Here is a 24,636-nt window from a genome sequence, read left to right on the forward strand (position 1 = left end):
GCTATGGATGGGTCGTTGTAGATTGCCAAAATTTCGTCAAGTGGGTGTTGCTTGAAATGCCAAATTTCTTTGAGGCATATTGTCGAACAATGGCAGCAGCCGTGAGTCTCACCAAGGGAGTTCATCAAATCGGTAATAGCGGATTTGAAGAAGCCACGGATTCCGAGTCCTGACTACTTTGAAAGTGATAAAAGAAAAAGTAAAAACCATGAATTTTACTTCTGGCTCCTATGAAGAGGAAAACAGGATAAAAACGGATGAACTAGAAGAGGATATGCAAAAAGTTCGGTGACAGAAATCTATCTACGAGCCACAGAAGATTTGAACGGCAAGAGTGTTCAGCCACGGCCTCTATATGGGTTTCAAAGTATCAATTTTCCGTGGGAACTCTGCAGCGTCGCGTTCATCTTCGCAGTCTGCCATTAGCCAACAGCGACCAGCATTCTCAATGGGGACAAGCCTAGCCATCCGATCACTTGAAGGTTGCCAATCTGATCAATTAACTTCCGTTATCAAGGTTCCGTTTTTCGCACAAGTAAAACAAGTCCCGTTTTCTCTCTCTAGTCTTGACGAGTATCGAGTATACCCAACTCGAGCAAAGCACTAGCTCAGAAGCTGCAAAACCCAAAACCCATGAAACCCTGTATTGTGAGTCTTCCTCTGCCTTTCCAACGCCTCTTGGAACTGCTTGATAGTGGGTTTGAGGTTCGGAGGACAAAAGAAACAAAAATAATTCAATGGGAGGGAGGCATCGGTTTCCTACACGATTGGTTGATTCCTTTGACGACTGGGAGAGTGGTAACAGCAGCATTCCTGTTGATCATGGTATTCGACGCGTACATGGTCGAGCCTTTCACAATTTCTATTACCCGCTACTTTTTTCAGTCGAGGGTTCCTTTTGTTGATCATGGGTTGGCTTTGCTTTGTTTCTTTCCAGGCGCTTTTTGTTCACTCTCAGGGTTAGTGCGTACTCAGAGGAAGAAGGAAAATCCCCGCAGTCTCCAGCATATGATCGACATTGAAAGCAACTGAAAGACTAAAAATTTATGTACTTTGTGCCTGCTGTTGCTCATATTATTGACAAGCAAAAGACAAAATATCGGATGAATTTATAATTTTTGGTCTTCGGTTGCAAGATGTTTGTGTGCAGTTCTCATTGCTGCAGTCGAATTTCATTTTTCTCGTTTCCACTTCTCCGCATATAAGCTTATTCTGCTCTTCACCCCATCGGTTTTACTAGGTTCATGTGTACATTTCTTAATTCTACCCGGTGTTAAGTGACGCAGGAAGAGTGGTGGATCTTCTCATAGAGGATGCTGTGACCAGTTTTCACTGCTCAATGATCCAGCATAGCTCAACCTTCTTGTGTCAGTATTTCGGACACGTTTTGCTCTCCGCCTGCTCTGTTTTAATTCCTTTTCACTGTTCTTCCCTCTATCTGGATCGGATATGTTCGAAATGGGCAGCCAAATCAGTAGTATGAAGCCTCAAATTTGTGAAATCCATTACTTTGACATCAGTGGAGAGGCCCCTGGGAGGATTTTTATCAGCCCTTCTCGTACATTTTGTTGGTAAGTAGAACTCTACTGTACTGATCTTATGTCTCTTGACTCTGTTTGTTTGTGGTGTTTAGCATCTTTTACTTTTTCTTGTGTCAATACAGCTCTCCTTTTTCTGTTGAATGCAAATCTATAATTTTGAAATAAGATAAGAACATGGATAATATCATCTAGCATCAAGCTACATTGTGCAATCTTCTAAACCTGCTAGCTTCTCGTAGCTTCCATCCTTCTTTTATGCACGTTTCTAGGGTTTAGGTATGTAGTGTGTCAGTTAATTATTATCTACTTCTAATGGTTTGAAGGTAATAGTATGACTTGTTCCTAGCCTGCTAATTGGTTCTTGAGAAATGGTTCCCTCGGATAATTCCTCTTCAAGGTTTATGTAGCTATATATGGTCTGTATCACTGTGGATCTAGCTGCAGGAACTACCTAAAATGCATGATGCAGTTCTTTTGCCACTTCTTATCATGAGGGAATCAAAAGAAAAATTGCTTCTTGAGGCAAAAATAAGTTTGGAAGAGGTAATCAAGTTAGGCTCAGTCAGAGGTTTCTGTAGAGATGTCAATTTGGAAGTTATTGCAGTCCTAAAATTTAAGAAATATCATGTTTTTTGAAATTGGGACTTATCGTAATCCCCAAATGTAAGAGGAAATGCATTAGCGTGTACTTTAAGTGGATTTTGCTGGATTTGTCAACAAATCCTGTGGAATTAGTCATACTGGTTCAACATGTCTTGTATCTGGAGGGTTCACTTTAAAGATCCCTGGACTTAGATAAACAAAACTGGGGTTCATTTAACTGCTTAAACTCACAAGATCTAACACGTTGCACTTCAATTTGCAGTGTGGTGTGCCCATGATCCATTTCCTGGTTTGAAGGAAACTCGACTCTGGAGTTGGGTTTGCCTAATTGTTGTGTTGAGCTAATGTGGCTCAACCAGGATTCACGAGATGACTTTCATAAATCTGTTTACTTGCATAATCTAGTGATTAAAGAAAAACCAGACAGAATCTTTTGGGATATTTAACCTTTTTTCTCATGGCAAGACAGATGAACCTTATGTCAGAACATAAAGCCTGGTTTTAGTGTAAGCTTAGCCTGAATATGTTTAGTTTGACAGATAAGAGACGGATTGATAGACTTTGGGCGAGTTCCTGTCCAATCAGTTGGACATCCTTGCATTTGTGTCTATTTCATCATTGTCAATATTTTCTTCATTGGTCCAAAACCATGTCACTGTTGCTTACTGCCATTTCTAGAAGCTTCATAATTTATAAGATTCTCAGATGTTCCTGATTCTCTAGATTGTGTTTGAAGTTTGTTCAACAAAAGAAATCTCTGAGGTATCTTATTCCCAGTCTGCTTAGGTATATTTCACCTAGTTTTTGCATATTCAGGGTTTATGGCTTCACTAAAAATAGCTTTGTCCTAGGTCTTTTGGTATACAACCCAATTAAATATGTCACTCTCATCTAGTTTCGTTTGTACTAATTCTAGGAAGGAAGCATCACTTGTTTCTGTTCACATCATGCAATTTGAGAATCGTACAAACTTTTTCTTGTATGAGAGTTTGCACATCCAAGTATGCTCTAAAAGATGAATTGTCCTTTTTTTACTGCCTCAAATGTGTTTTATATAACCTATGATAGTTGGAAGAGTGAAGTGATGAATGATGGTTATTGTGAGGGAAATAATCTTATTGAATTGTAGTTTGCAATGAATTCACTTATGTCAGTCTCATGTAGTTTCTCTTGGACTAATTCTAGGAAGCAAGCATAACCAGTTTCTATTCATATTATCCAATTTGAGAATTGTACAAAATCCTCTATGTATGAGATTTTGTACACCCAGTATGTTGTCAAGGTTGAATTGTTTTTTGTTGCTTAAAAAATTACTTTGTTGTGTTTCTTAAAGCTTTATCTAACCTAGCATATTTGGAAGAGCGAAGTGATAAATGATTGTTATTGTGAGGGAAATATTCTTATTGAATACTTTTATGTCTAGCATGTTATATGTTTGAAATGAATTGTTCAAAATCTATTACAACATGGATAAGTTCCGATTTGTGAATTTAAGATGTCATATCTTTACATTTTATGCTTGCTATATATACGTGATTACCACGTCCTCCATCAGATTATGGGTGCTAGAAACATTGAATTTGTCAATTCCTATTTTGCAACTAGGTCCTATTTTACTTTTTTAACTATGAAATCTTTTTCCTGTTTGTCCTTGAGTCATGTTTTGTGCGATTTGTATTTTTCTTGACTTCCTCTATTATAATGGAGCCATGTTCTGGTCCTTGTTTTAAACTATCACAAGGTTCATGAATCACTCTTAGATTGAGAAGCAACTTCTTGGCTTCAACATCTACTTGCTTCATCTACACTTTTGGTATTTGACTTTTTTATTTTATTGATGAAATCTACAGGTACTAATATGAGCATTTTCAGACTATTCTGAGTTGGTTGTGAATGTCTCTCCTCTCTTAAATAGCTGGACGGAAATGATTTTGCAAGTGTCCATTCCCTTGTGCATTGGAAAGTAAAAGAATCTCACAGATGATATTAGCAACGAATATTCAGTGATAGTTTCTGGAGGGAACCTTTCTATCATTTGATTGATGTAAAAAAAAAAGGGTAAAAAACTCTAGTCTCTGTGATTGGTCAAAATCACCTAAACCAAAGATGTAAATGAGTACTTCAGGAAATGGCAAACACAGAAGTTATTTGTTTGATGGGAAATTCAGAGAAAACTCCGAGAGAGGAAGATTTGACAAAGATGGCTATGCAGTAGATGATTTTGCTGCAATTGTGACTTCTAAGTTGATTGAACCTCCCCATGATTCATGTCATAGTTCAGTTCATGTTGATTGAGAACAATTGATGTTGTAGTGTGTTGTTTTTAAGATGTTTGAGGCGCTTGGTGATGGAAAGAAAAGGTATGTTGAGAGTGGAGAGTGGAGGAAATTAAGAGAGGGAGGTTGAGGTTGGTAGACGGGTAAGTTGCAATGTCAATCCTCTTGGTCTCTTGGGAAGAGATTGATGATATTCTTTTATTGCGAAAGGAAGAAGAAGAAAAAAAGAACAGTTGTAATATAGTTGAAGTTCAACATTCATCTTGTACATAAATTTATTGATCTTGGCCGTCATTACATGTTTGAAGTTGGCTCAGGGAGCTAAAATAAGGGATATTCAGTCCTTGTTGTCTAATAGGGATGGAAACTTGCCCAATGCAAAATCGATTAGGGTTTGGTCTGGGTGAAATGAATTTAGAAAAATGTAGTGAAAGAAGGAAAAAGAAAAGCAACCAATACAACAATGATAAATATTGGTGAAAATTTGAACATCCTATGATTATGAATGCTCCTTTTCTGCTGTTGTTTCTTTTGTTTCAGCTTCTTTTGCTTCTTGGCTCTCATCCTGTGCTGCCTCCTCCTCTTTCTGAGACTCCCTTGGTACTGCAGCAGAGTTGCGCTTCATCAAAGATGCCTTAAGGACATGGCTGTAGCTTCCTTTCTCCTTGAACAATTGTACGAAATGGGCCTTGCAGTAAAGAACACCATCCATTGCAGCATAGGATGAAAGAGTGAGGACACAGCCTCCATGGGCACACTTGAACAGGATTTATGATATGATTCCCCTTCCAGAGTTACCTGTTACAGCTTCCAGAAAAAAAATTCACTACCACATACTTGGCTTAATAATGACTCACTTGGATGATCGTACAATTTTATGAAGGTAATCTTTGTCTAATTTTTCTTGCTATTATTTGTTGATCACTATTGGTTAAGGAAAGTTGAAGTTTGTGGGTATATAAAATAATACTGACGTGTGCAACTCTGCAAGAGGCCAGTCTAACCGGTTAATCTGACCGAGTAAAATATCTGGTAAGGCAGCTATGCATCTTAATGTTGATCACTACCACATACTTGGCTTAATAATGACTCACTTGGATGATCGTACAATTTTATGAAGGTAATCTTTGTCTAATTTTTCTTGCTATTATTTGTTGATCACTATTGGTTAAGGAAAGTTGAAGTTTGTGGGTATATAAAATAATACTGACGTGTGCAACTCTGCAAGAGGCCAGTCTAACCGGTTAATCTGACCGAGTAAAATATCTGGTCAGGGAACTGGTTTTGGTTCCATTTTTTGGATGAACTAGTTCAAACGGTTGATTGCAGAAGCTTTTGAAACATGCTAAGTGGTGGCTAAAATGTAATTCAAATCAAGCAATCTCTTGGAAAACTTCCTCTTATTTAAACTGTGCATAGGAAAATAAAGACTTTGAATTGTGGTTCATATTATTTTCTTTAGAAAAAAAAAAAGACTGATAAGCTCTCAACAATTAGACTTTCTTTATAGAAGAAAAAACATGTTTTAATAAGGACTTTCCTAGTTGAACCAATCCTTGGAGATGATCATTCCTTCTTAGAGTGCTTGATTGGATGAAACTATTTTGTTCTTGATCAACTTGTATTACACACGGGAGAGATCTTCTCAACATGTCCAACAGATTCTTCATCTTTATCTTCACAAGTGGGTCCTGGTGCCACATGTGTGGATGTATTTAACTTTACATGAGATTGTGTAGCTAGTGTTGCATAAGGTCACCTATCATGAAGAACGTGCAAATAGTGACTTTGATTAATTTGGTGGATATGAATAATAATCAGCCCTGCACAACAACGCATATAATGTTTATATTTTTGAACATTGAGATACTTTCTTATTTTACAATGTCTTTTAGCATATTTTCTAGTTTCCTTATTTCCTTTTTTGAAGTCTTGGAGAGTCGAATTTCCTGTGATGTGAGGCACAATCATCTTCTTTGTTGTCATTCGAGTTGATAGCCATCATGCAGGCCGACCTTGACGGGAAGGATAAATCATCACGGCATGGTGACATTTGTGATGGTTGGCATGTAGAACTGCATGCCTCGCTTGTGTGATTTGTTTCCTATATCGGTGGCGTATAGGGGGATGGGTGCAGTGAATAGACCAGAGAGAATGAGCAAAGAAGTATAGCCTCCCGTTACCCTCGTTCAAATAAAGACCAAATTTGCCTTTGTAAAATATTTTAAGAAATCAACAGAAATATCTTGACTTCTATTTGCTTGGTTTATATGGTTTTGGCTTGACTTTTATATTTTCTATAAGATATTATTTGATTTATGTAAGAGACTGACTTTATAAATTGTTGGTGACTCCTTTGCTAATGGGAAAAGACAAATGATCTAAGCTTAATGTGCACATAAAAAATCCTTTAGTAAAAATAAGTATAATCATATTTATTCGAAATTTTCAGAGAACTAGCTATTTTTCTTTCAATAAACAAAGGTGTTGAAATCTCATTGCGGTAATAAACATATTATTCAGAGGAAATTGACCAACAAAAATAGAAAGTTCAAAAGAAAATGTAACAAGTTTTTTGTTGTTTATATGTCGCTTTTATATTTGATACACTTGTTGAAAGAAACCTAACAACAATTTATGCTACTTTCAATTACTTTTCAAAGTTAAAACTTTGAAAGTATCAATCAACTTTTGAAAGTAAAAACTCTTCTCATAAATAGCTTTGCTTGTTCTACGAAAGAAATTTTATGGTTTTTGTAGTTTTACTTTAATGCTTCTTAATTGTCGTAAAATGAAAAATAAAACTACTAAAAGTTTTCACATAATCAAACCAAATAGATACATACTGGGCAAAAACCATTGATGATAACTTGTACCAATATTATTTCTATGCCATTATAGTATCAATCAATCACCTACGGTAGGTACGACTTCCTTGCACAAATAAGCAAGAGGTAGACAATTCATACTCTGCGCCAATAGTCCCCAAAATTGTCAAAAAAAAAGTAGAATAAGCACTTTGTATTTGTGAAATAAAAGGCTGATAAAATATATAAGGCAAAGAATGTTTACCAATCCATCGTCTTGGTTTTAATAGATGCCAATGGATCTTTGTCTTGAGTCTAGCAAACCATATAAGCATTGCCACAATAACTTTTTCTATGATGTCATCACAAAATCGATAATAGGCGATCCTCCATGACCTTTTAAATATCAAACCAGCACAAAACCCCCAAAAGCATACAACAATATCAAGCCCTATGCTAACAAAAAACTCGGTCATTTCAGATTCATCATTTTTCTCTCCCTCCGTCTCCCTAAGGGGGGGGGGGGGGGGGGGGGCAAACAGGATAAAAAACGGATGAACTAGAAGAGGATATGCAAAAAGTTAGGTGACAGAAATCTAGCTACGAGCCACGGAAGATTTGAACGGCAAGAGTGTTCAGCCACGGCCGCTAAATGGGTTTCAAAATATCAATTTTCCGCGGGAACTCTGCGCGTTCATCTTCGCAGTCTGCCATTAGCCAACAGCAACCAGCATTCTCAATGGGGACAAGCCTAGCCATCCGATCACTTGAAGGTTGCCAATCTGATCAATTAACTTCCGTTATCAAGGTTCCGTTTTACGCACAAGTAAAACAAGGCCCGTTTTCTCTCTCTAGCCTTGACGAGTATCGAGTCTACCTGACTCGAGCGAAGCACTAGCTCAGAAGCTGCAAAACCCTAAACCCATGAAACCCTGTATTGTGAGTCTTCCTCTGCCTTTCCAACGCCTCTTGGAACTGCTTGATAGTCGGTTTGAGGTTCGGAGGACAAACGAAACAAAAATAATTCAATGGGAGAGAGGCGTCGCTTTCCTACACGATTGGTCGATTCCTTTGACGACTGGGAGAGTGGTAACAGCAGTATTCCTGTTGATCATGGTATTCGACGCGTACATGGTCAAGCTTTTCACAATTTCTATCACCCGCTACTTGTTTCAGTCGAGGGTTCCTTTTGTTGATCATGGGCTGGCTTTGCTTTGTTTCCTTCCAGGCGCTTTTTGTTCACTCTCTGGGTTAGTGCGTACTCAGAGGAAGAAGGAAAATCCCCGCAGTCTCCAGCATATGATCGACATTGAAAGCAACTGAAAGACTAAAAATTTATGTGCTTTGTGCCTGCTGCTGCTCATATTGACAAGCAAAAGACAGAATATCGGATGAATTTATAATTTTTGGTCTTCGGTTGCAAGATGTTTGTGTGCAGTTCTCATTGCTGCAGTCGAATTTCATTTTTCTCGTTTCCACTTCTCCGCATATAAGCTTATTCTGCTCTTCACCCCATCGGTTTTACTAGGTTCTTGTGTACATTTCATAATTCTACCCGGTGTTAAGTGACGCAGGAAGAGTGGTGGATCTTCTCATAGAGGATGCTGTGACCAGTTTTCACTGCTCAATGATCCAGCATAGCTCAACCTTCTTGTGTCAGTATTTCGGACATGTTTTGCTCTCCGCCTGCTCTGTTTTAATTCCTTTTCACTGTTCTTCCCTCTATCTGGATCGGATATGTTCGAAATGGGCAGCCAAATCAGTAGTATGAAGCCTCAAATTTGTGAAATCCATTACTTTGACATCAGTGGAGAGGCCCCTGGGAGGATTTTTATCAGCCCTTCTCGTACATTTTGTTGGTAAGTAGAACTCTACTGTACTGATCTTATGTCTCTTGACTCTGTTTGTTTGTGGTGTTTAGCATCTTTTACTTTTTCTTGTGTCAATACAGCTCTCCTTTTTCTGTTGAATGCAAGTCTATAATTTTGAAATAAGATAAGAACATGGATAATATCATCTAGCATCAAGCTACATTGTGCAATCTTCTAAACCTGCTAGCTTCTCGTAGCTTCCATCCTTCTTTTATGCACGTTTCTAGGGTTTAGGTATGTAGTGTGTCAGTTAATTATTATCTACTTCTAATGGTTTGAAGGTAATAGTATGACTTGTTCCTAGCCTGCTAATTGGTTCTTGAGAAATGGTTCCCTCGGATAATTCCTCTTCAAGGTTTTTGTAGCTACATATTGTCTGTATCACTGTGGATTTACCTGCAGGAACTACCTAAAATGCATGATGCAGTACTTTTGCCACTTCTTATCATGAGGGAATAAAAAGAAAAATTGCTTCTTGAGGCAAAAATAAGTTTGGAAGAAGTAATCAAGTTAGTCTCAGTCAGAGGTTTCTGTAGAGATGTCAATTTGGAAGCTATGGCAATCCTAAAATTTAAGAAGAATATCTGTAGAATATACTTTTAAAGTTGATATTGTGTGTGGTTTGTGGGAATACTCCCACATAGGTTAAAGATTGGAAAAGTCCTGCAGTTTTTAGTTGGGAAACTGTTTGCTAACTTTTGTCTGTTTTCCCTTTTTCAATTAAGGATTATTTTCAAGGGAAAGTGGAGGAGGTGAATCGGGGCAATTAACGTAAAATTCCTTTTCGCCTCCTGAGGCTTGTTTGCTTGAAAACCTTACCCCCGCGCCGGATTCCATTGCGTCCACTTCCGTGTTGAGCAGGAGTCGCCGTCCGTCGCCGTCCGTCGCCGAGGAGCTTCCCTCACCGGCAGAACACAACGACTTTATTAATGGTCTCCCCGTTAGAAGACATTCTGGTAAGTAGCTCATTTTTGTTCTTACTCTTGTGGGTGGCCTTCGGTAACTTGTCGTGCATTTGTCACTTAAATTTCTCTCTGCACTATTGTGCACGTTTTATGGTGTGTTCTTGCGTGAGCTAGCACGGAGAGTGACATCGTTCAACCAGCTGCGGAGATGGCTTTATTTATTCACAGGTAAATTTGATATAACTGAATAATGATGGTTAGTTTTTCATGCAATCGAGTATGAATTTATTGATTTATTCCCCTTCTGTGCAAATATTTTGTCTAGATCCTCTCATTGAAGATTTTGTAAATTAAAGATAGCCCCTAGTTACACGTGTGTATACTTCTAAGCCAGTACCCTTTTACCTATCAAAGTTCACAAAAGTAACATCTTAGGGAAGCTTGTGTATTCTACGGATGGACATAAAATGGACTCTTAGATCACTAGGCATGAAATGTTTGATGATAATCTGCTTTCAGTGATAATCCCTTAGTTCTCTTCCCAGTCTAAGCTTTTCAGTTATTTGTATATGTTGGTTTTGGGGACATCTTTGTACACTCTGTGGGTTGAGATGCTTTTGCTTTAACTATCTGGTAGATGTCGGTGACTAAGTAAAACAAAGCAAATTGCTTCTAGGCAATCCTCTTCCTTGATAAGCATTATACATCAACGCATACCATCAAAGAGGGTGACTAAGCTACAAGCTGCTATCAAAAGATGAGGTTTCTAGTTAGTAGTGAGGAAAAAAGCAGAGAGCATCAACTTTGTATGGGAAAATTATTGCATAACATCTATATTTTTCTTATTTTTGCTAAAAGGTTACTAGATGTGTTTTCTGTCTTACCGGGACATTACTAATCCAACTTTACCTGCTACCCCAGCGTGACACAATCTCATGCAACTCCATTATTACTGGATGTGTCCAAATTGGATTGTTTGATGAAGGACTGAGATTGCTTCACCAAATGTTGATGGCTACAATTAAGCCTAGACATGTTACATTTTCCAGTATAATGCCTGCTTGTGTTCATTTGACAACATTACATCTTGGGAAGCAGCTCCATGGATATATAGTCAGGAGCAGGTATTAAGACAATGTTTTTATAGCTAGCTCACTTGTAGACATGTATGCAAAATGTGGTTATATTTGAGCAGCCCTGTGGATCTTTGAGAAGATGGATTCACGAGATATGGTGTCATGGACAGCCATAATCATTGGTCATGCTCTGCATGGAAAGGCCCAAGAAGCCCTCTTCATGTTCAAACAGATGGAACATGAGAACGTAAGACCTAATTATGTAGCATTTGTGGCTGTTTTAACTGCTTGTAGTCATGGTGGGTTGATAGAAGAAGCTTGGAAATATTTTAATAGCATGAAGCAAGATTATAATATTTCACCGGGTTTAGAAAGAAGGGCAGGAAAGCTAGAGCAAGCCTACAGTTTCATATCAAGCATGAAAGTGGAGCCCATTGCCAGTGTCTGGTCAACTTTATTGAGTGCTTGTAGAGTTCACAAAAATATTCCATTGGCTGAAAAGGTGGCACAAAAAATTGTTCTGCTTGAGCCTGATAATATGGCATGCCATGTTCTTATGTCAAACATTTATGTTGGTGGTGGTAGATGGAAGGATGCAGCAACTAGGAGAATATCTATGAAGGGGAAGGGGATGAGGAAAAAACCAGCTTGTAGCTGGATTGAAGTTAAAAACAAACTGCATACATTCATAGCAGATGATAGATCCCACCCATTCTATGATAAAATACATGAGACCTTGAAGATTTTGGGTGAGCTAATGGAGCGAGAAGGGTATGTTCCGTATACAGGTGATGTACTCCATGATGTGGAGGAAGAGCAGAAGAGATACTTTTGTGTAGTCATAGCGAGAGACTTGCTATAGCATTTGGTATCATTAGTACCCCCCCGGAACAACTATTCGAGTCACTAAGAATCTAAGTGTGTGTATTGACTACCATACTGTTACTAAGTTCATCTTAAAGATAGTGGCCAGAGAGATAATTGTCAGGGATATCAGTCGATTTCACCATTTTAAGGATGGTTTGTGTTCTTGTGGAGACTATTGGTGAGTCATTACAATTAGCATTGATTTCCTTGTTGGCTTCATCCTTTGAAGAAGTTTGGTGAATGCACAGATGCCATTTCACTGCACATCATCATGGCCATTGCTGGGTTGGTCTTTTGGTTGGAAGCAGTAAGTTGAATCCATTTGGCTATTTCGTTTTTCTCTTTGTTTTCCCCTTTTTCTTGGTTTGTGTCATTGGGAGAGAAGGGAGAGAAGGAGGTAGTGTTTGCTCCCTCTCTCTCTCACTCTTTTTCTCTCTCTTTCTAAATTCTCATTTATTTGAACTTGTATTATGATTGTTGAAAGCTAGGAAAGGTGGGAAAAGAAATATTATGTTTTTTTTTTTTTAGGTTACAATCCCTCAAGTTCTTTTTTTTTTTAATTTCTAAAGGAAAAAATCTTGATGGATAAAAAGGAGGAGGAGACAAAGGCGCATCGACAACAGAAGTTATATATCAAGAAGAAACAAAGTCAGAAGAAATTCCTGAAAAAAATGATAGGTGAAGTCCTGGAGAGAGTGCTTTCTTGGTGTTGTGGTCAGCTGAAGAGTTGACGTCCTGAGGGATATGGGATGGGACCAATCAATCTGGACAGTGGCAACCAAACCCTCATTCTCCATGAATTTTTTTGTCAAATCTCCATTGTAAATTAGCCGTCCCCCTATGCCCAGGTGATCACAGTTTAAAAATCTCCTTCCACATTGGCTTACTAAGATTATTCTTAAAAATTCTCAAGCCATGAAGAAGCGCATGGACCTCAGTTGAGGTGGAATCTGAGATACCCTAGGGGTGACAATATGAGAGGGGAACATGACCGGAGTGGTTACAAATCACACTGCCATAGCCAGAGGGCCCAAGGTTACTGAAGGAGTTCCCTAGTTCTTCTTTCTTATATTCTCCTATCCTCTTGATATTCTCTTTATTTTTCGTTTGAAGATTTATTGATTTCCCAAAAAGATGATGTCTCATAATCTTTTTCATTCTCTTTGTTTTTTTTTTTTTTGGGTCTTTTTATGTTATGTACTGCTCTTTTATGAGCTCCAACAATAGCCTGATATAGAATTCATTGTAATCTCAAATTTCCTCTTATGACTAGTTTACTGGCTAGAGTTTGCAGTTGTTGATGTTCTTGTGTGGTTTGTGATTTGAGTCTAGCCGCTAATGCTGAATTCTTTAAGCTATTCTAAAGTATTCATGTAAACCATATTTCTGTGGGAAAAAAAACTTTCATATTCACTTTCACATTTTTCCATCAATAAAAACTGAATACCTTTTATTTGTGGGTGGCTCTTTAGGGTTTTCCATTTGAAAATGGCTGGAAAGGAATAACCGTCATAGAATTAACAAGTTATTAAATAGAGACTGACACTAAACAGATTGTCTAGGTGGCATTTGCTAAGGTTCTTTTGAAATAAATCCCATTTATCTCTCCATTTCTGTTATTTTTAGAGATACAAATCTCCAGCAGAGGGAGTTCATTCCAGTTCAAGTAGTGAGATTCCACTACTGTTGTTTACCTCAAACTCAACTTTGGTCTTGGCTTTTACTTGTCTGGAAGGTGCTCTTGGATGATACAGCAGTCTGCATGAGTGTAGCTAACCACCCGATGATATTTTTTCCAGGAAAGGCCTTCACAAGAAATTTTGAGCATGTATGATACAGCAGTACTGGTTGAGGGTTTCTTAAACCATGAAAACCTACAGGACATCTTTGGAGGTTGGAGTGGTTGGAATAAAAATAAAAATTCTTACATCTCTTCTAAAGTAAAAAGAGAATTATTTTCTTAGGAAATTTTACTAGTAGAAACAGGGAACAGAATCCTCTGTATTACTAGTATGCTTCCTAAGCTTCTATATTGTATAAGGGCACTCTACAAATGCCATTTTAAATTAGTTGCCTGTTGGGATTTTTGAGCAAATTAAAGATGTATATAGGAACTATAGGGAACTCAGTTCAAAATATAAAAGGAAAAAAAAAACTTCGAGGAATTAATACAATGGGAAAACTGTCAAGAGCTTAAAAAAAGTATTTTTTTTATGAATAACTTAAAAAAGTATTTAGTAGTTGATGAATCTTTTTCTGCACTCTGTAGCTTCTTTTTTGCTAAAGACTATTGTTTTTGCTCTATCACCTTTGAAAAAAATTAGATTATAAAATACTGAAATGTGCTATTATTAAAATTTAAAAGATCCGAAATGTTTAAACGTATGAGCACCTTTCCTGGAAAAAATTATAGTTCCTGAAAATCTAATTTATTAGTTGTGTTATGTGCGATCATTCTTTCAAGTTCTACACGCACTGACCTCTGTTTTACTTATAGTCTGTTTACATGTAAGTGATAGATTTAGCATAAATTCTCAGCTTGAGCACCTGTAGGTTAAATCTGTTGGAAAGAGACTTATGGACGTGAATAGATGGTGAACTCTAAAGCATTTTTTGTTGCTTTTTCATTATTATATATCTACCGAAAACACTTTTCCATGGAACTATATTTTTTCTTATCTCCCAATTTTTTCAGTATGTAGCAAATGGACAGTGAAGTTTCAACGTGGCATCTATGCATCTTTATGTTGATCACTACCACATACTTGGCTTAATAATGAATCAATTGGAAGATCCTTACAATTTTATGAAGGTAATCTTCATCTAATTTTTCTAGCTATTATTTGTTTATCACTATGGGTTGAAGAAAGCTGAAGTTTGTGGGTGAAAGGGTTCAGGGTATACAAAATAATACTGACATGTGCAACTCTGCTAGAGGCCAGTGTGATTGGTCAATCAAACGGAGTAAAATATTTGGTCAGAGAGCAGGTTTAGCCAAAAGTAAAATATCTGGTCTAGGTTCCATTTTTTGGATGAACCAATTCAAATGGTCTGATTGCAGAAGCTCTTGAAACATTGCCAAGTGGTGGCTGAAAAGTAATTGAAATAAAACAATCTCTTGGAAAAACTTCCTTGTATTAAATTGTGTATAGAAAAATAAAGACTTTGAATTGTGATTGATATTTTTTTCTTTAGAAAAAAAAAAAAAGATTGATAAACTCTCAACAACTAGACTTTCCTTATAGAAAAAGACATGTTTTAACATGGACTTTCCTAGTTGAAGGAATCCTTGGAGATGATCATTCCTTCTTAGAATGGTTGATTGGATGAAACTCCCTTTGTCCTTGTTCAACTTGTGTTGCACACGGGAGAGATCTTCTCAATATGTCCAACGGATTCTTCATCTTTATCTTCACAAGTGGGTCCTGGTACCACATGTGTGGATGCTTTAACTTTGTATGAGATTGTGTAGCTAGTGTTGCATAGGGTCACCTAACATGAAGAATGTGCAAATACCGACTTTGATTAATTTGGTGGATGTGAATAATAGTGAGCCCTATACAACAACGCATCTAATGTTTACATTTTTGAACATTGAGATGCTTTCTTATTTTACAAGGTCTATGAGTATATTTTTTAGTTTCCATGTTTCCTTTCTTGAAGTGTTGGAGAGTCAAATATCCTATGATGTGAGGCACGATCATCTTCATAGCTGTCATTTGAGCTGATTGCCATCATGCAGGCCGGCCTTGACACGAAGGATAACTCATCTCGACATGGTGACATTTGTGAGGGATGGCATGTAGAGCTCTGTATAGCCCGCTTGTGTGCTTTGTTTCCAATATCGGTGGCGGATGGGTGGAGAGAAGAGACCAGAGAGAATGAGCAAAGAAGTATAGCCTCCCATTACCCTCGTTCAAATAAAGACCAAATTTGCCTTTGGAAAATATTTGAAGAAATGAGCAAAATTGGCTTGACTTCTGTCTATGCTTGTTTTTTATGTTTTTGGCTTGGGTTTTATATTTTCTGTAAGATATTATTTGATTTATGTAAAAAACTGACTTTATAAACGGTTGGTGACTCCTTTCCTAATGGGAAAGGACAAAGTGATCTTAGCTTAATGTACACATAACAATCTTTTAGTAAAAATTAGTTTACTTATATTTCTGAGGATTTTTCATACCAACAACTATTTTTCTTTCAACAAACAAAGGTATTGGAATCTCATTTTGGTGACAAACACATTAGTTAGAGGAAATTGACCAACAAAACTAAAAAGCTCAGATGACAAAGTAATAGGTTTTGTTGTTGTTTATATTTTATTTTTATATTTGATACAAGTGCTAAAAGGAACCTAACAACTATTTATGGTGCTTTAAATTGCTTTTGAAAGTTAAAACTTTTGAAATAAGTATAATCATAAAAAATCCTTTAGTAAAAATAAGTATAATCATATTTATTCGGATTTTTCAGAGAACTAGCTATTTTTTTTTCAATAAACAAAGGTGTTGAAATCTCATTGCGGTAATAAACACATTATTCAGAGGAAATTGACCAACAAAAATAGAAAGTTTAAAAGAAAATGTAATAGGTTTTTTGTTGTTTATATGTCGCTTTTATATTTGATACACTTGTTGAAAGAAACCTAACAACAATTTATGCTACTTTCAATTACTTTTGAAAGTTAAAACTTTTGAAAGTAAAAATCTACTTTTGAAAGTTAAAACTCTTCTCATAAATAGCTTTGCTTGTTCTGAGAAAGAAATTTTATGGTTTTTGTAGTTTTACTTTAATGCCTCTTAATTGTTGTAAAACGAAAAATAAAACTACTAAAAGTTTTCACATAATCAAACCAAATAGATACATACTGGGCCAAAACCATTGATGATAACTTGTACCAACATTATTTCTATGCCATTGTAGTATCAATCAATCACCTGCGGTAGGTACGAGTTCCTTGCACAAATAAGCAAGAGGTAGACAATTCATACTTTGCGCCAATAGTCCCTAAAATTGTCAAAAAAAAGTAGAGTAAGCGCTTTGTATTTGTCAAACAAAAGGCTGATAAAATGTATAAGGTAAAGAATGTTTACCAATCCATCGTTTTGGTTTTAATAGATGCCTAGTTTTCCCTGACCTTCTAGATCTTTCTCTTGAGTCTAGCAAACCATATAATCATTGCCACAATAACTTTTTCTATGATGTCATCACAAAATCGATAATAGGCGATCCTCTATGACCTTTTGAATATCAAAACAGCACAAAATCCCCAAAAGCCTACGACAATACCTACCCCTATGCTAACAAAAAACCCTGTCATTTCAAATTCATCATCTTTCTCTCTCTCCATCTCCGTTTTGGGGGGCACCTCATTTGTTGGACACGGTGATAGTGGTGGCCCACACAGGTTGTCATTACCAATATATATTGATGAGTCGTTGAGTGTCTGTAACTGAAAACCAGATGGTATCCTCCCTGATAAATTGTTGTATGACAAGTTTAGCTTGCTCAAGAAATTTAATGTCGATAAGCTTGAAGGCACTTTGCCAAAAAGTCTATTTCTGGACAAATCCAAGGATTCCAGTTGTTTCAAAGCTCCAATCTTGTTGGGAATATTTCCTTTCAAATAATTACTTGACAAGTTCAAACTCACTAGTCCAAGGAGACGTGTCAATTCTTCGGGAATATCTCCAGATAGACTATTTACTGAGAGATCTATGACATTATAAAATCCAAGTGTCTTACTATTTTCAAGTTCCACTCCTTTTAGAATCATTACAATATTATCCCATATTGTTTCATCACCAAACACTTCAGGAAAAATAATTTGATCACTAGCATTATGTATCTTAGTCATTGCAGAAAAGTCCCCCAATGATCGTGGAATAGTCCCTGATAGATTGTTGTGTGAAAGATCCAAGTACTGAAGAGAACTATTTTTCGATATTTGTGGAGGGATATTTCCGTAAATCATATTTGAGTGTAATGATAGAATCCTCAAACTTGATAAGTTCTCCCCAAGCCATGTCGGTATGACTCCAGATAGTTTGTTATGAGCAAGATCAAGAACGACCAACGACTTCATCTTTTTCATGGTTGAAGGGAGTTCTCCTGACAAACAGTTATTCCTCAAGTGCAATGATACAAGGAAAGGTAAGTCACTCAGTGAGCTCGGAATTTCACCAGAAAAATTATTGTTCGAGAAATTTATGTACCATATAGACTTTGATGTATTCCCCCAACAATCATGAATATTGCCATGTAGATAATTGTTTGATAGATCAAGATATGCTAAACTTTCTAATTTGCAAAGTAAGGATGGAATGCTACCATTCAGAAAGTTATTTGAAATATCCAACCGTATCAAATTTGGCATATTCTTCTCAAGAACTGGTCCAGAAAAAGAATCGTTTGAAAGATCCAAAATCTCTAGGAATGAATTTGGCAACTTGCCCTGAAGTTGGTTGTGAGAAAGATCCAAATAGTACATCTTGACTGTAATATTCCAAAACCAATCTGGGATAACATCTGAAATACTTGAATTAGACATATCTAGCCAAGAAACGCTCTTATGGTGTTGAAGCCATGAGGGAAATTTTGGCCCCACTGGACAAGATGATATATCAATGTGTGAGATGTTAGGAGGGAGCCATTGAGAAATAACATTCCAAATCAAGTTGTTGTGTGCCAATATAATAAACTCCAAACTTTCAACTTTAGTGAAAAGAGATTCAGTGATGACAAATGTGAAGGAATTATTGCCAATATCAAAATAACGCAGGTTTGACAGTTTTCCAATACTTTGGGGAATATAGCCTCCGAGTTTGTTGCCACGTAGGTCTAACTTCTCCAGTGATGATAAACTCCCAATCGAGGAAGGAATGAATCCCGAAAATAAGTTGTCAGATAGATCAAGGAACTTTAAGGTCTTGAAATTACTCATCTCTCCCAACCAAACTTGTAAACTTTCCTTCAATTGATTTCTACTCACATCCAAGGTTTCCAAGCTATTGGCAAGACATCCTGTCAATCTCTCCCAACTACTAATAAAATTTTTTTCTAACCATAAAATCCTCAAATTGCACAAATTATTGAAACTTCTTGGAATCCTACCACCAATGAAATTGTAGCTCAAGTCAAGAAACTCAAGAGAAGTGAGATTTCCCATAGCAGATGGGATTGAGCCACTAAACTGATTGTCACTTAGATCAAGATATGCAAGGCTGCTGAAATTTGTCAACCAATTAGGCAAATCTCCTGTTAATTGATTGAAATCCAAATACAATTCTTTCAAACTATTGGCAAGACATCCTGTCAATCTCTCCCAACTACTAATAGAATTTCTTGATAACTGTAAAATCCTCAAATTGCATAAATTATTGAAACTTCTTGGAATCCTACCATCAATGGAATTTGAGTTCAAGTAAAGAAACTCAAGAGAAGTGAGATTTCCCATAGCAGATGGGATTGAGCCACTAAACTGATTTTCATGTAGATCAAGATATGCCAGGCTGCTGAAATTTGTCAACCAATGGGGTAATGTAGAATTAAATTCGTTGTAAGAAAAATCAAGGACATTTATAGATGTGAGGTTAGAAAATGGGAATGAGGAATGGATATTTCCTAACATGCAACCGCTCAAATGTAACTCTTTCAAAGAGGAAACTTTGTTGATTTCCTGCTGCCAATTCAGTGCCCTTGTAAGGTTTACCCATGAGAGATCAAGGTATTGTAAAAAAGAGAGAGAGGAAAGCCAAGCAAGGTCATCAACAACACTAGTGGAATACAAGATAGCAGAGTTGAGATCAAGAGTGTGCAAATTAGAGAGGTTCCCAAGCTGGTATGGAATCTTTCCATCAAAATATGCATGAGAGAGATTTAGATATCTGAGATGTTCGAAAGAACCAAAATATTTGGGGATATGAGTCATATTGAAATTGTTCCAGCTCAAATCCAAATACTTTAGATGCTTCAAATGAATCAAAGATGAATCGATCTTACCACCCAAACTGGAGTTTAATAATGGTCGCCAATAGTCGTTGGAGTTTTCATTCCGAAGATCCAGCATAATAACATGACCAGTGGTATTCATGCAGCCTACACCGGTCCAATTGCAACAATCCTCCCCTACCCACGAAGAGAGCATACTTGCAGGATCATAAAGGCCGTGTTTGAACTTGAGGAGAGCTTGTCTCTCTTGTTCATGACAGCGGGAATTGAACAAGAAGGAAAAGAACAGGTAAGAAAAAGAAGAGCGGGAATTGAAGTACCCATTATGCTGATTGCAAGATATGGAGAAGAAAGAATTTCTTTGGCTATTTATAGATTTATCTAGGATGATTTATGGCCCGTCGAGTGGGTTAGAAAATTTGTATAGCCTTCTCCTGTCTTTGGCCCCAGAAGAATCAATCTGCACGTAAAGGCAATAAAAACTGGAGACCCCAAGTCGTTCGTTTACGAAGACACGGGTTGAGAAAATATATTTCTATAGAGAAATTAATTGAAATGACATAGGGACCTGACCGCATCCAGCAATTAATGACTTGACCGCATCTAGCATAGTGACACGTGTATTATTTTGACTTGCTGTTTTGGATAAAATAGTAAACAATAAAAGTAATTAACGACGTCGGTCACATGGTCACTCTTAGTACTTGTCTATAATGCTGGAAGGATATTATTCTTGGGGCCACAAAGCGTCTCAAGCTTTATTTTCCTGCATCTGGCCACTCAGCGTCTTGGAAGGAGGAGTCATTTGAAGCCCTCGACGACATGCTACAACTGTACCCAACAGCCATTTAGTCATTTTCCAACGCATGTTTTGGGCTAGAAATACTGAGAAGATAAGTCTTTTGCTGAAATGGACTACATGAAAGCAAATATAGAGCTGGTTGGTGATGGTCATTAATTTGGAACACTCACTTGCCCTCAGCGTGTTGGAAGGAGGAGCCATTTGATCCAAGAGAGTCCTAATCTACTGGTCCTGTTGCTTTCAGGCTATGACTTGACTTAGTAATTTTGAAATATTTAAAATATTTAACCATTTTAGTATTTTTTCTATCTTACATCAAAGAGTTCTTATACCAAATAGCCTTGTTTACAATGATTTATGGCCCATCCAATGGGTTAGAAAATGGAGACCCCAACTCGTTCTTTTCTAAAAGACCTTTCGGTGTCATAGCCTTCACCGTCCAATGGGTTAGAAATTTCTATCACCCGTCCAATGGGTTAGAATTTGCATAACCTTCCCCGTCTTTGGCCCCAGAAGAATAAATGAAGTGTTTATATTTGGAAGAGCGAAGTGATAAATGATTGTTATTGTGAGGGAAATATTCTTATTGAAAAATTTTATGTCTAGCATGTTATACGTTTGCAATGAATTGTTCAAAATCTATTACAACATGGATAAGTTCCGATTTGTGAATTTAAGATGTCATATCTTTACATTTTATGCTTGCTATATATACGTGATTACCACGTCCTCCATCAGATTATGGGTGCTAGAAACATTGAATTTGTCAATTCCTATTTTGCAACTAGGTCCTATTTTACTTTTTTAACTATGAAATCTTTTTCCTGTTTGTCCTTGAGTCATGTTTTGTGCGATTTGTATTTTTCTTGACTTCCTCTATTATAATGGAGACATGTTCTGGTCCTTGTTTTAAACTATCACAAGGTTCATGAAGCAACTTCTTGGCTTCAACATCTACTTGCTTCATCTACACTTTTGGTATTTGACTTTTTTATTTCATTGATGAAATCTACAGGTACTAATCTGAGCATTTTCAGACTATTCTGAGTTGGTTGTGAATGTCTCTCTTCTCTTAAACAGCTGGACGGAAATGATTTTGCAAGTGTCCATTCCCTTGTGCATTGGAAAGTAAAAGAATCTCACAGATGATATTAGCAACGAATATTCAGTGATAGTTTCTGGAGGGAACCTTTCTATCATTTGATTGATGTAAAAAAAAAGGGTAAAAAACTCTAGTCTCTGTGATTGGTCAAAATCTCCTAAACCAAATATGTAAATGAGTACTTCAGGAAATGGCAAACACAGAAGTTGTTTGTTTGATGGGAAATTCAGAGAAAACTCCGAGAGAGGAAGATTTGACAAAGATGGCTATGCAGTAGATGATTTTGCTGCAATTGTGACTTCTAAGTTGATTGAACCTCCCCATGATTCATGTCATAGTTCAGTTCATGTTGATTGAGAACAATTGATGTTGTAGTGTGTTGTTTTTATGATGTTTGAGGCGCATGGTGATGGAAAGAAAAGGTATGTTGAGAGTGGAGAGTGGAGGAAATTAAGAGAGGGAGGTTGAGGTTGGTAGACACGTAAGTTGCAATGTCAATCCTGTTGGTATCTTGGGAAGAGATTGATGATATTCTTTTATTGCAAAAGGAAGAAGAAAAAAAAAAGAACAGCTATAATATAGTTGAAGTTCAACATTCATCTTGTACATAAATTTATTGATCTTGGCCGTCATTACATGTTTTAAGCTGGCTCAGGGAGCTAAAATAAGGGATATTCAGTCTTTGCTGTCTAATAGGGATGGAAACTTGCCCAATGCAAAATCGATTAGGATTTGGTATGGGTGAAATGAATTTAGAAAAATATAGTGAAAGAAGGAAAAAGAAAAGCAACCAATACAACAACGATAAATATTGGTGAAAATTTGAACATCCTATGATTATGAATGCTCCTGCTCTGTTGTTGCTTCTTCTGTTTCAGCTTCTTTTGTTTCTTGGCTCTCATCCTGTGCTGCCTCCTTCTCTTTCTGAGACTCCCCTGGTACTGCAGCAGAGTTGCGCTTCATCAAAGATGCCTTAAGGACATGGTTGTAGCTTCCTTTCTCCTTGAACAATTGTACGAAATGGGCCTTGCAGTAAATAACACCATCCATTGCAGCATAGGATGAAAGAGTGAGGACACAACCTCGATGGGCACACTTGAACAGGATTTATGATATGATTCCCCTTCCAGAGTTACCTGTTACAGCTTCCAGAAAAAAAATTCAACATTTCTCAAAACATGAGCACTAGTATGAGTTAGATTTTAAGAAATAATTTTAGCAAACAAGGAATAATTTCAACTGGATGAAAGGACAATCCAAGCTTCCATGGAGGTTCTGACTCATCTTTGAGGAAAATCAAGACTCATTTAGGCCCTCTTGATGTTTCTTAGCAGCATGTACTCAGAGAAGCCAATTCCCTAGCTGATTCTCTCGCCAAAGATGGCGTCTCTCTTTCGTCGTTTGTTTCTGGGTCTCCTTCCCTATTGCTTGAATGGTCCTCTCTGTTTTGGATTGCTTTTAGCAGTTTAATAAGATTTCCCCATTTAAAAAAAAATACAAAATAAAAGAAAAAAGGAATCGGAGATTGGTGAACAAACTAGGTAATGTGATGGTTAATCTAGTTAGCTTTCATATCTCTGGTCATCATGATTTCTTTTTAGGTATGTACTAGACATCTCACAGAAGAATCTTGACAAAAAAGAAAAATTACCCCAAAATCATTGAAAGTTTCATTTATTTTGTTCCAATGTATGAACATATTCCTAAAAATGCAGTAGTTATATGAATCTCTTATTAGCTCATATATATGAAAACTAAACTCGTTTGGATCAACACAAGAGAACAAAAAAAGTGATAGACCTTTTCTAGTAGATATGCTATTTTCTGTCTTGGGTCCCAGAGAAGAAGGAAGACAATTTGCTGGGCTGCCTACTCTGTGAGGTAAATGATCCAACTCATGTGTGAGCATTCTGGACAAGTAAAGTGAAGAAAAACTCCATTGCAGAAGATAATGTTACAACGTACCAGATCATTTAACTTTACAGAAGATTTTCCATCTGGAAAGTCATAAAACTGCACACATGAGAAAAATACCCACAAAAGAAAGAGAGAGAATCGGTTTCAAGTATTAGAAAACCCATGTAAGGAAAGAGCTTGGAGAGTTCAAAGTATGAGAAAATCCTCACGCTGGAAATTCTTGGAGAGACTTCCTGTCTCCTTGAAGAGCTGTTCAAAGTGAGGCTTGAAGCAGAGGACTCCATCCATGGAAGAGTAGTTACTCATCTAAAGATATCCATCATCAACAGAATTAAAAAAAAATTAAAACATATACAACAAATATAAATCATGTCAGGTTTTGCTCAAGAGCTTATTTGAAATGGGTCATACTGATTTCAACAATACAACACTTCTACCCAGAACAACAAGAAAAATAAAAAATACTAACCAGTTTGTCCCTCCACAACGGCTGCATTTGAAGCAGGACTTGTGATAGGCCACACCATAAGCAGATAACATATCAACCATGTAAACGGTCCTATCACATGCCTTGCACTTCTCCAAAGTCCCAGTGAAAGCCATCTTGAAAAATCAAAACTCGAAGGAACAAACAAACAAACAGATGATAGTATGTAAACATGAAAACCTCTGCAAAGGGGAAGGCCAGGTTCTTGGGTACCAAACCCTCCGCCCCCACTTATCTACTTGTAAAAATTAATTCTCTGATTTAAAGAGTATCGGAATTGGTATCAGGTAACGTACCCTCCACCCTCTCCACCGTCTCCAATAAATGGGAAATGGACCCCAGCCCAAGCAGCGAAGGCAGGGAAGAAGAAGAAGAACATAAGAAAGATCTCTGTGAATGGGACTTCCACCTCTCCACCCTCGTCTCCACCAA

General features: G+C 37.1%; 2 pseudogenes; one reads left to right on the plus strand and one right to left on the minus strand.

The window, feature by feature from the left end:
- Positions 1-4,919: 4,919 nt before the first annotated feature.
- On the minus strand, positions 4,920-24,320 carry LOC137944531 (LIM domain-containing protein PLIM2c-like; annotated as a pseudogene).
- On the plus strand, positions 10,028-16,145 carry LOC137944431 (putative pentatricopeptide repeat-containing protein At3g23330; annotated as a pseudogene).
- Positions 24,321-24,636: the final 316 nt, after the last annotated feature.

The sequence above is a fragment of the Aristolochia californica genome, unplaced genomic scaffold (assembly GCF_029961685.1).
Source record: "Aristolochia californica isolate CCGP_79_NKW_82.1479 unplaced genomic scaffold, dmAriCali1.0.hap1 SCAF_11, whole genome shotgun sequence".
NCBI lineage: Eukaryota > Viridiplantae > Streptophyta > Magnoliopsida > Piperales > Aristolochiaceae > Aristolochia > Aristolochia californica.